The 12,880-nt window shown below is 41.0% G+C and overlaps 1 protein-coding gene across 3 annotated transcripts in view; it reads right to left on the bottom strand.

The window, feature by feature from the left end:
• Positions 1–12,880, bottom strand: part of pde4a (phosphodiesterase 4A, cAMP-specific) — a 282,023-nt gene that overhangs the window by 252,843 nt on the left and 16,300 nt on the right. The window contains exon 2 of one of the 3 annotated variants that reach the window (XM_052042268.1): positions 5,230–5,335. The exons of the other annotated variants lie outside the window; for them this stretch is intronic. The gene's annotated coding sequence lies outside the window, so the exon portion shown is untranslated. The remainder of the gene's footprint in view (positions 1–5,229; positions 5,336–12,880) is intronic. 3 annotated transcript variants of the gene reach the window in all.

Raw genomic sequence — 12,880 nt, forward strand, 5'->3', positions numbered from 1 at the left:
CTCCAGCTCATTGCTCCACCCAAAGTACTTTCTCTCCTGCAATTCCCACTGCTGCTTACAGCTCCTCTTCTGGGTTCCGTTGGAACACTTTCAGTCTCCCAAGGTGTATTATTCCCCTCTTTATATATTACCCCTTGGTTACAACATAACATATACAGTTGAAGGCATCACTCATTATAAGGGATATGATGGTAAAACAGATTCATAGAGTCAGGGTATAGGAAGCCACTTGGCCCATCAAGTCTGTGCCAGCTCCTAGCAGTGCAATCCTGTCAATCCCATTTCCTTGATCTTTCCCCATAGCTCTGTTAATCATATTTTTTCAAGTATCTATCCAATTCCTTCATGAAAGGCCTAACTGACTCTAGTTCCACCCTTGTACGCAATGACTTCCAGGTTATAACTACTCTTTGAGTAAACAACTATTTCCTCCCATCCCTTTTGTCTTTAAATCTGATCAACCAGGTCCTTGAACCATCTACTAACACTAACAGTTCCCTCTGTTTAGTCTTTCTAAACGAAGTCATGACCTCATTTGAACATCATGAATACTGAAAAGCAAAAATCTGCAGATGCCAGAAATCTGAAATAAAAACAGAAAATTCTGGAAATATTCAGTAGGTTAGGCAGCAAATGTAGAGAAAGAACAGGGTTACCAAATCAGATATGCATCAAGAACACCAAAGTCATCACCTTTTATTTATATTAAAAAACTCGACATCTTTGCCGTTGACTCTAACACTCTCGCTGGCTGTACAACATCACATTTGCCTCAGCTCTGCTCAAATTTGCATATCCAGTCTATTGCTAATGAGTCATGTGTACCTTTGCCATACTCCTCACTTCACCCACCCTAATACCCATGATTTACAAACTTTTAACTACATTTTGGTATCTATACACAGTGGGTAGATCATCCTTATTGGCAGTCCCCACCTTCCATAAATTCCAAATGTTCTATTTTCACTGGAGAGGCTGAGACAGAAAGAAAAGGCCAGAAATCTGAAATAAAAATGTGTAAATCAGAATTACTTAACAGGTCTTCTCTGAACCAAAGAAAAGGATGGGTTAAGGTGCCATGTGGAGCCTTTATAGAATTAACACTGCATGTTCAAATTTCTTAATTTTGCTCTGAAGTCACACATTGATAAATTAGCAATAAACAGTTTCATATTTATGCAAAATTCTTTTGCCTGCTGGTAACATATTGATTAGCAGACACTTTAACAAAATGGTTAAATTGTTAGTTGCTAAGCCATTTCACCTGCGACTTACACAGCAAAATTCTCATTCTGTTGATATGAAAGCATAGAAATAAACTCACCAAAGATGCTCTTTCCTTCTGTGTGAAGGGCAGTACAAAATTGCTTCTCACCCATCAGTGTTTCATCTACCTTTCCGCAGCTTAATCAGCTGGAGTTGCTCAGCACTTAAACCTTTTCATGACTACATTTTGCAGCATCAGCAAGACCTAGAAATTACAGCTAACGTGGAAAATCAGAAAAAAATTGATGGCTACCCAAACCAAATACTATCTAAGAGTGTGTTTTTCACATGGGAGAAATGGAGCTCCTGGGGGTGTAGCCAAGGAAGTCTTTGGTCCCTGTTACAAAAGTTCCCAGACACTGACTCTATCCCTCTCCATGGCAACTATCTGTGACTGAACCAGATCATTCACAGCCTTGGTGCTGGCCCCAAGCTGAGCTTGGACCACATATCTGTGCTGTCACTGAGAGCACCTACTTCTATCTCAGTATCATTGCTCATTTCTCCCCTTGCTTCAGCTCATATCCTGCTGAAATCCTTGTCCATGCCTTTATTATCCAAAGACTTCACTATTCCAATGTTTTTCTCACATTCTACCGTCTGTATTCCAAACTGTGTTGTCTAAGTCTAATTTGCCTTTCATACTGTATTGAATGACTGGCATTGGCTCCTGCTTAAATTACATTTGCATCCTTGCTTTCATACACTTCCAAGGTCTTGCCCCTCCCTTTCTTTGTAATCTTCTCCAGACCCGTAAACCTTCAGGATCTCTGCTGTCCTCCAATTTTGGCCTCTTGACCATTCAGAACTTTAATTGCTCTACCCTTGGCTCCCTTGCCTTCTACAGTCAAGGCCTTACAATCTGGAAATCCCTCCCTCTGTACTTTTCTACCTCATTTTCTGCCTTTCAGCTGCTCACTAAAACCACCAATATTATCAAGCTTTTATCATCTCCCCTTACATGCTTATGTGGCTCAATGTTAGGTTTTGTTTGCTAATGCTCTATGAAGAACGCTGGGATTTATTCTAAGTTTGTTGTTTTCATTGTTTAAGTTGAAGAAATCACATCCACCGATGGAAGCAAAGGAGGAACTCATAAAAGATTGGAGTCAATGGGAAATAGAGAAGAAATGACATTGGCCAGATAGGAAGGAAATGGAGGATTTCCATATGAAGGAAGAAAACTTGTTATTCAGGGACATCTCAGGAACCATTAAGGTCAGTGAGAAAGGGATGACAGATGATTGGGGCTTGGGAGTTGTGTCATAATGGTAATGATGTGTTTACAACTCTCTGCATTTTCTTGGGGTCTTGGGCAGAGCAGCTGCTATACAAGCAGTGATACATCTGGATAGGATATTTTCTATGGTGCATGAATAACAATTGGTGAGGGTCAAGAGGGACATGTCAAATTTCATTAGCCTCCTGAGGAAGTAGAGGCACTGGTGTGCTTTCTTGGTCATGGGGGAGCGATGCACATGCTCCAAACAGGAGCATGTGCACTGAATCCCCTCTTCCTGAAGTCAATGACCAGCTTTTTTGTTTTGCTGACATTGAGGGAAAGGTTGTTGTCATGACACCATGGCACTAGGCTCTCCATCTCCTTCCGGTACTCCGACTCATCGTTATTTGAGATTCAGCCCACTACGGTGGTGTCATCTGCAAACTTATAGATGGATTTAGAGCAGAATATAGCCACACAGTCATGAGTGTATCGGGAGTAAAGTAGGGGGCTGAGGATGCAGCCTTGTGGGGCAACAGTGTTGAGGATATTCGTGGTGAAGGTGTTGGTACCTGTCCTTACTGATCGCAGTCTGTTGGTCAGGAAGTCAAGAATTCAGTTGCAAAGGGAGGTGTTGAGTCCCAGGTCTAGGAGTTTGGAGATGAGTTTGCTTAGAATTATGGTATAAAAGGCAGAGCTGTAGTCAATAAATAGTAGACTGATGTAGGTGTCTTTACTATCTTGATGCTCCAGAGATGAGTGTAGGGCCAGGGAGATGGTGTCTGCCATGGACCTGTTTCGGAGGTAGGCGAATTGCAGTGGGTTGAGGCTGCCTGGGAGGCTGGAGTTGATGTGTGCCATAACCAGCCACTTGAAGCACTTCATGATGGCGGATGTCAGAGCCACTGGGTGATAGTCATTAAGAGACGTTACCTTACTTTTCTCTGGTACCAGGATAATAATGGTCTTCTTAAAGTAGGTGGGAACCTCAGACTGATGTAGGGAGAGGTTAAAAATGTCTGCAAATACCCCTGCCAGCTGATCTGTGCAAGATCTAAGGACACGGCTGGGGACTCCATCCAGTCCAGATGCTTTCCGCACGTTCACTCTCCAGAAGACTGATCTGACATCTGCAGCTGTGGGTACAGGTGCATTTGAGGCTGTCAGCAATTGAAGTTAACGAACATTGAGGGATTTATTTGTAGATGGACTGAGACAGACACAGGTGATGGAAATCAAATGGTTGTTTTGATGAGGAAGATCTGGGGTCAACACGGGGTTAATAATGATGCTGAGATCATGGACACTCTGGTTCAGATTGATACAGTTGCCAGAGAAGAGAATAGACTCAGAATCTTGGTGGAAGACAAAATCCATGGCTATTATCTTTCTGAAGGTAAACTGTAAGTAGTCATGGCTGATCATTGAAGTACTATTAGAAGGAAGTGGATGGGGTTGAGATAAACAGCCCTTTCCAAGGAGACTGTGAGCATGTTCAGCTGAGTGGGATTGGAACCATGCAAGGGCTGACCTACTGTGGATAACAGTGGAGCTGCACTACTGGAGAATAATGATATGCTCTCAGAGAATGTGGAGCAACAATGTGTTATGGTCAGGCAGGCTGTAAATTGTATTAGAGCTGCTTGGATAACAATCTGTTCAAACCACCTGTAGAGGATAAGGTGAGCACAGATCTGAGAAGTAACAACATATTCCAGAGCTCGGACAGGGTAGGAAATGGGGGTATGTAGTGACAAAGGGTAGTTCTTTATTGAGGAGAAGACAGTAGTTTTGAAACCTAGGAGTCAGCACCTCAGCAGAAGAAATCATTTACATGTTATCTCGTACAGGGTGGCAGGAATGGACATTGGGTGGTCAGCAGTTTAGTGGAAATAGGGACAAGGAATCAAAATGTCTGTGTCACAAATAAGATGAATGCAGATTCTGTGGAGCGGGGTGGTGGTTTGGTTTCATACGACGGTAGCGTAGCGGTTAGCACGACGCTATTACAGCGCCAGCGATCGGGGTTCGATTCCCGTCACTGACTGTAAGGAGTTTGTACGTTCTCCCTGTGTCTGCGTGGGTTTCCTCCGGGTGGTCCGGTTTCCTCCCACATTCCAAAGACGTACGGGTAGGTTAATTTGGGTTTAAAATGGGCGGCGCGGACTCGTTGGGCCGGAAGGGCCTGTTACCACGCTGTAAATAAAATTCTAAAAAAAAATTCTAAATAGATAGGGAAAAAGCCGCAGTGGCAGAGAATGAATGGTCTCAGGTTTCAGTGACAAAGAGGTCATGCACATGTTGGAGGTGAAGAGAAAGGTGACACAGAAGTAGGATTTAAGGAGATAAACAACAATAAAAAGAAGCTGGCATAGAACTTCATTGTGCTTTGAGATACTTTACCAGTCTGTTTTGTGAGGTGGCGGTGGGGAGGTATAGGAAGCATTCTCAGCAAAGTCCTCAAGTACGTGTTAGAAGTAGACACGCTGCTTGTTTTTCCCTCCTCACTGAGCCCGGTTTTGGCACTGCCACCATCTACTGGCTGAGTTGGATGATCTTGACACAGACCAGTTACTCAGCCTGCGTTTCTGGTAGCCTGTTTATCTGTCTCAGTGGATGTAAAATGAACTAATGAAGCAGCAAAGAGTTTTGAAAATGCAATTTAAGTAGGCTGACAGAATGGTGAGTACAATAGCATGTTACAGTTTTAAGATTTCCAATATTTGAAATGTTTTCCTCACCTCTCCCCATCATCTGTTGAAATGCTCCATGCCCTGCACCTGCTCCTTCTGATTCTGAACAAGCCCCATGGGATCAGATTACTCTTCCAGCCAATAAACAGATCTACTGCCAGGGCAAGTAAGTAAACATCAGAATCATTTGGGAGCTTGCATTTGATTTTCAACAGAATTCACACAGCAAACATAGATATGCTGAGAGAACTGGGTCTTGCTCAGAGGAGGTGACTAGATGCAAATCATTATTTGAATTTATTATCTTTCTTTGTTATCAATCAATGCAAATATTCTCTGCAGGGGTGTGGTGTAAATGGAGAATGGTTTCATTCAGGATAGCCACCAGTAAACAGATCTCTCGTTAACATTCAGGACATGAATGGTGGGGAGAGCTGAATTGTTGGTCTCTAATGTTGGCTGTCTTTGAGGAATCATACACCGCGCCAGAAATTTTCATTGATTCAAGAGAAGAAACAAACAACAAGACAATTTTTACACTGCCTCAAGTAATGTAACCATAGCAACTACAGAAAGAAAAGTATGGAGAAAGCAAAGAATCTCCTAGGAATTGCACGGAGCAGAATTGGTCTCCCCTCTGTCTGACTGTATGGTTGGCTAGAGCCTGAGAGGACGCAAGAGAGTTGTTAACATCACTGCAGGATAACATTCACTTCACTTGACCAATCCGTCAGGTAGAGTTCTGAAGCAGATCATACATCTATTATCTAATGTCTAACACTGGATATAAATCTCTGAGCATCTCATTGATATTTGAAGCCTTTAAGGGATGCAAGCAAATCGGTTTACTTCCATAAAACTTAATTACAACAGCGTTTTCTTCTAAAACTTGCCACAATATTTAGAAATGGTAAACAGTTGATAAAGCAGTACGAGCAATATTCTGGGAAAAGAATTATGAAATGAAACATCACAAAAAACTGGTGCCTTGAGCACAAGAAGTATGAAAAAGATAGAGGCATGTTCTACTGATAGAAAAATACACAAAAAGTGCTGGAGGAACTCAACAGGTCAGGCAGCATCTATGGAGGGAAATAAACAGTCGACGTTTCAGGCCGAGACCCTTCATCAGGACTGGAGAGGAAGAGGGCAGAAGCCAGAATAGGAAGGTGGGGGGAGGGGTAGGAGTACACGCAGGCAGGGGATAGGTGAGTTCAGGTGAGAGAAATTGTCTTTGGAAGTTTGTAAAGTAATGTGATTATCCACTAAATGCTGGATGCATTTGGTACAGCCATACACTGAATGGAAATAAGTGATGGCATGAAGCTGTATGGCTGCACCTTGTCCTGGTGAGGCTACTGCACTGGTCTTTGCTGGTGTGGGTTCGGCACAATGGGTGAAACCTGGTGCTGCTGATTGTCCAGCCCACACTCCATCTCACTTGACCATCTGCTGTGAGATCAAGATGGGTGAAATTTCCACCTTCCACCAATCCCAACCATCCACACTTGAGCAGTGTCAAATGTTTGGCAACATTAGTATGTAATGACATGAGAAGAATGAGCACAATGTTTGATTAACATGGAATGCAGCAGTATATACTCAAAGAATATGACTGATATGGAAACCCCTCAAATTCACCAACACTTACACCAGGTATCTAAACATCTTTAGAATCTAAACTGCAACCAAATGCCTGTGCTACAACACACATTTTCTTTCTGTGCTCCTGTGTCAGAAACTGAAAATACAAATTATTAAGAATAAAATAATTATTAAACATTTCAATAAATCTCCATTAGCACCAAAGCAATTTGCCTTGATGATTCACTTCTTTCCTCTCCCCCTTACTATACTATCTCATGCCCCATTGTTAAGATGTCCCTCCCCACTCCTAATCCTCTCCCTGCTCTTTTCCATCTCATTTGTCCTTTGCCAATGTTCCTACCTTTTTTATACCATTGACATTCCATCTCCCACCCTGTTCATTTTACACCTATTTCCAGTGTCATCCTCAGTAAAGGAAGATGATTTTGTTATTGCAAGAATTTAAGAAATAGAAACAAGAGATGGCCCTTTCATCACTCATATCTGCTTTGTCATGCAATAAGGTCATGGCTCAACTCCACTTTCCTGGACTAACCCCAAACTCCTTGACTCTCCTGTCATCGAAAAATCTATCAACCTTTTACTTTGAGTATACTCAGTGACTGAGCCTCCACAGGCCTCTTGGCCAGAGAATTTCAAAGATACACTATCCTCTAGTTGAAGAAATTTCTTATTTCTGTCCTTAAGGACTAACCCCTTATTTTGAGATTGTGACTCCTGGTTTCAGACACCCCAACCAGGGGATACATCATGCCTGCATCTACCCTGTCAAGCTGTGTAAGAATTTTGTACATTTCAATGAGTTCATCTTGTTTAAACTCAAAAGCATACAGTTCCAGTCTAATCTCTCTTCACACTACTCGTGACAGAAGCCCTCTCAATGTGAGTTACTATACCCCATCTCCTCAGTGCAGTTAAAGCTTGCAAATGCACTTCAGTTCATTGAGCTCTGCGCTCTCACCCATCTCTAAGTTTTCAATAATTTGGGCAGTGTGATTTACAAGTGGAACCAGATTCCACTAACATTGCCACTTCAGAGAATTGTTACATCAATAACCAGCCATGACACTGCCCTTTATATATGAACAATCTGTCAGGTCGAGTATGGGGCCTGCTTTACTGCAGTCTGACCAGCAGGGAGGGAGATTTCTTCCAATGTGGATTAAAGCTACAACACCTGTTCAACCCAGAAGGAAACTGTCAAAACAGTTTGTTCACGACATAGCTATTAACCCATGAATTCTGGATATTTTTTATTTCTCATGCTTTGTTTCTCTTATTTTTTTTGTTTCAATGTTGCCTTCCTTTCTGAAAGACATGGGACTGGTGCCTTCTCAGGCTACCTGAGGAGAGTAAGACTATCCAGTACTTCAAGGGCCATTGTTTTATCTATGAACCCAGAGTCCGTGGGAGTTACCTCTGATCCTCTCAAAACTATACAAAATCCCAACAGGAAATTCTGGGCAACAATTAGGAATAGGAACCCTAGTTGATTTCTCCTTCACTTTCTCAGGGCACTGGGAAAATCAGCAAAATCAAGAACTTAACACAAACCAGGAATAGAACCTGACCCATTGAACTATGTCCAGTGCTGCGTGTTATACTGCCAAATTAGCCAGCAAAGGGGCTTTTTCCTCAGTGAAAGAACTCTCTCTTATTTGACCCTTCCTTTGTCGCATTGACAGGCTAAAGCTGATGACCCAAGAAATCATGCCTCCTCAGCTATTTCACCACATATCCTGATGCCTAATTACTTTGTGATTGGAACCTGCATTAAAATGGCAAGCAGAGGTGTATTATATAAACAAATCACATGTGCATATGTCCATTGTGTTGACTAATAACTGTTTCGCAACCAACTTGAAGCATTTTCTAAGTTCCTGACAGAAATTTCAATGGGAACTCATAGGTAATTTTACCACAATAAATGAGTAGGTTGAATCTTCTCCCTACACACACCTCTCCACCCTAGCCCCTTCCCTACATTGTAAAATAGCCTGGGTTCTAGAACAGGTGTCCCAGCTTGTCCATTTTCTGTTTGAAGGGTAGGATTATTATTATCCCCTTGAATGCTGACAGCATACTAACACGTCAGGAAGTAACTCGAAGAAAATTCACATCGTGGCATTAAAACATCTCACTATAGATTCAAACAAATGCCTATTCCTCCTTCAGCTCAGCTGAGCAACCTCTGTTGGCCAAGGGCCCTCATTCTGGAGAGGAAAATTGGACAGAACGTGTAGATATAGAAACTTTGGCTTTCTATTCTAGGCATTTTCCCAATCCAGCTCCTAAAGAGAATGACCTCACATTAAAATGAAGTACTCTGCTATTCATCACCCAATTAGTAATTTGAAGACAGAGATATGAAGAAACAAAAAAATCTCAAGTGACAACAGTTAAGCACACTTATGCATGAAACATGTTGTCAGGGTAGAGTGAGCTTTGGCTTGCAACTCACAGTGCAATACCTAAATGAATCGAATGCAGTTGAAACTGACTTCATTGCTGGGTGTAAAAAATGGGGTAAACTGAACAATTAGCAATAAGAAAGCATGTCACTTTCAGCTGTTTATACTCATACAGTGGATTATTAACTAATTAAGGCTATTAACTAATCCTCAACTGTGCAATTGGCTGCCTGAGGAAAAGGCAACAGGAACAATGAGGTAATTACATGAGTTCCTGGAGGGTCTAAGAGAAATGTTGTGGTGTGGCTGAAAACCGGGAAGAAGAGAGGCACACAGACAGCAAATGTGAAATTGTTTCTTTTTCCAAGAATAGAGAAAGAAGTGGAAAAGATACATCAGGTGGGGGACTTGGGAGTGAAGGTCTTAATAATGATAAGGTTTAGATTCTAAACATAAAAATGAATTCAGGAATAAAGACAGTTGACTGGAAAAGAGCAGATTTTAAAAAGATGTGCTGCTAGCAAGCTGAGGAAAGATGATAGAGAAATTAGCACATGGCCTAATGATCAACAATGAGATATTTTTGTACAAATAAGACTGCAAATTTTAAGACTAAGTAATTTCATATGAACTTTTTAGAATGTTGTAGATAGAGAGACAAGAAAAAGCCAAAACTTGAAGAAGACAGCATGAGATGTGTATGCTAGAGAAGATTACCTAATATCCTGACAGATAGTAGGGATGTGACAATAAAACAAAGAAGGTACAAGAAGTATGGGTTCAGTAGTGGGCAGAATAGCACCTGCCATATGCTCACTCATTCATTAGCACATCAATATTGCATTGGAACCTCTCTACATCCTTTTCATACTGTATCCCAGACTACTTTCATCAGCAAACTTGGATATATTATGCTTGATCCCCTTGTCCAAATCGTTGATATACATTGTGAACAACTGCAGCTCCAGCACTGATCCCTGCAGCAACCTGCTAGTCACAACCTTCCAACCTAAAAATGATTTGTTTACATCTATGTTCTATTTTCCATCCATTAACTAATCCTCAATTAACATCATTATATGACCCCCAATCCCTTCTGTTTTATAACCTCCTGTGCAGCATCTTATCAAAGGCCTTTTGAAAAGTCCAAGTACAGCACCTCCATTGGTGCCCCGTTTCATTTCCTTAATAATAGATTGTAGCATTATCCCCACAACCGTCATTTAGCTAACTGGTCTGAAGGTCTTCATCGTACTTCTCCCTCCTTTCTTAAGTAGTGGGGTTACATTTACCACCTTCCAGTCAATAGGAACTATTCTGATCTTGGTTCTAAATGGAATATCCCTTATTCTGAGGCTGCGATCCTGGACTTGCTTTTTCCACCATTGGGAACATCCTCCATGCATCTTTTCCATTACTGTTAAAATGTTATAGATTTCTCTGAGATGCCCCCTCATTCTTCCAAATTCTAGTCACTATAGGTCCAATTAACCCATTTGCTCCACATACATAAGTTTTGCTCTCCCGATGAAGTAAACATTAACAACACTCCTTCTATGGCAAGAAGATCCTTCCACAAATAAAGAGACCAAAACTGAACACAAAACTCCTAATGGTGTCTCACAACTACAGAAAGATGTGCTTGGTCCTTTCCTCAAGTCCTCTTGCAATGGAAGCTAACATACCATTTGCCTCCCTAACTGCTTACTGCACTTGAACGCTTGCTTTCAAAAAATGATGTTCAGGGACACTCAGGTCTTGTGGCACCTCTCCTTCCCAGTCTGACCATTCAGATGATAATCTGTTTTTCTGTTTTTAGAACTAAAGTGGATAACCTTACATTTATCCATGTTTTACATCATCCAATTTGTCTATATCACATTGGAGCCTTTCTGCATTCTTCACACAGCTCAATTTCTCCCAAGCTTTGTGTTATCTGCAAACTTGGATATGCTATATTTAGTTCCCTCATCCAAATCTTTAAACTAGACTGGCATGGGGAAAGGAAATTGAGTAGGAGACAAAGGAGAAAGAAACAAGGAGTAAAATAAAAGAAGGAGGCGAAAGTAGAAAGTGAAGCAAACAAGGGCTATAGGCAAAAATGGCCATAGTGCTAAAAAGAGCTAAGAGAGCTAACAATGTTAAAAAAGACTAGTCTAAAGGCTTTGTCCTTTAATGCACAGTACATTTGGTAATAAGGTAAATGATTTAACAGAAAATAGAAACAAATAGTTGTGATAATGTTATTGGGGAGACATGACTCAAGGGTGGCCAAGATGGGAAATGAACATCCAGAGGTGTTCAATATTTAGTAAGGACAGGCAAAAAGAAAAAGAAGGTGGGGTGGGGTTGTTAGTAAAAGAGAAAATCAATATGATGATGAGGAAGGACATTAGCTCAGAAAATTATAACGCGGAATCTGTATGGGTGGGGCTAAGCAATACCAAGGGGAAGAAACCATTGGTGGGGAGCTGTCTGTAGGACCCCAAAGAGTGATGGTGATGTAGAGGACAGAATCAAACAGGAAATTAGAGAAGCATGCAATAAGCTCATAAATATAGATAATCTCAGCAATTTTTCTTTGAATTTCTTAGCTCCCCCTAACCTGATGCTTCTTGAGTTTTCGAGCTAAGATCCTTTCTCTCTACTGCCTCTATCCCATTCTTTATTAACATGTGCACTCATCCTCATCATTTCACCTTTCCCAACCTAGGTCACATTGCAATCTATTAGATCATACCCATTTATTTTTATTTGTCCCATTAATTAATCTACCTTGTTATTGAATATGTTGGGAAAATAATCCGAATTGTTTTTAAAAAAGGGCATTCACCATATTAATGAACAGGATGGTACCAGTGAAGTTAGATCTACTTAGGTGTTAATGATGTTTATCATTAGTTGCAATTTTAATCTGGTTTGTTGAGAAGGTAAATATTGACCAGTATGCTGCGGGTGATTCTTTTGTTCCACTGAGAGGGGAGAAGGAGTCTAGATTTAACATTTTATCCAAAATACAGCACGTCAGGGAGTGTAGCATCCCTCAGCACTATTTTGGACTATCAGCCTGGATTTTTGTGCTCTGAAGTGGGGCTTGAACCCATAACCTCCTTGACTGAGAAGCAAATGTACTGCACATTGAGCCAATCTGAAACGGGGAACTCCACTGGGCTTTGGAAGGCCCCAGGATTCCCCCTTTTTCTGTTGTCTGTGTTGCTGTCCTGTTTAACATCAGTCTCAATTTCATGAAGAAAAGCAGATCAAGTAGTTTACTGCAGAAACTAAGACAGCAGGTGATCCCAAAAAGGTTTGTTAGTATATCTTTCAATTAATATTGTGTTCTTTAATAACTGAGGAATGACAGAGGAAAGAGATGTTTGTTAATTTAGCCCAAGGAACTTATTCTTACTAGCAAAAAGCAGTTACTGACAGTGACTAATAGTTATTGCAGATTTCCATTAATGCTTCCAATCTAGTGATGCCACAATGGTACACAATAACTTGGTCTGGGTTTCCACTAACAGTGCACAGCACTGAAGTAAGCTGTTTAAGGTGGTCTATAATGTCTTTATTTATCTTTGCACACATCTGTTATGAGTATATATAGGGGTCAATTATTCTACTCCCTTGATTTGTGATTGTATCTGCCAATATACTTTTCTCTAACCTGTTTACATTAT

This window comes from Pristis pectinata, chromosome 31, assembly GCF_009764475.1.
Source record: "Pristis pectinata isolate sPriPec2 chromosome 31, sPriPec2.1.pri, whole genome shotgun sequence".
Lineage (NCBI taxonomy): Eukaryota > Metazoa > Chordata > Chondrichthyes > Rhinopristiformes > Pristidae > Pristis > Pristis pectinata.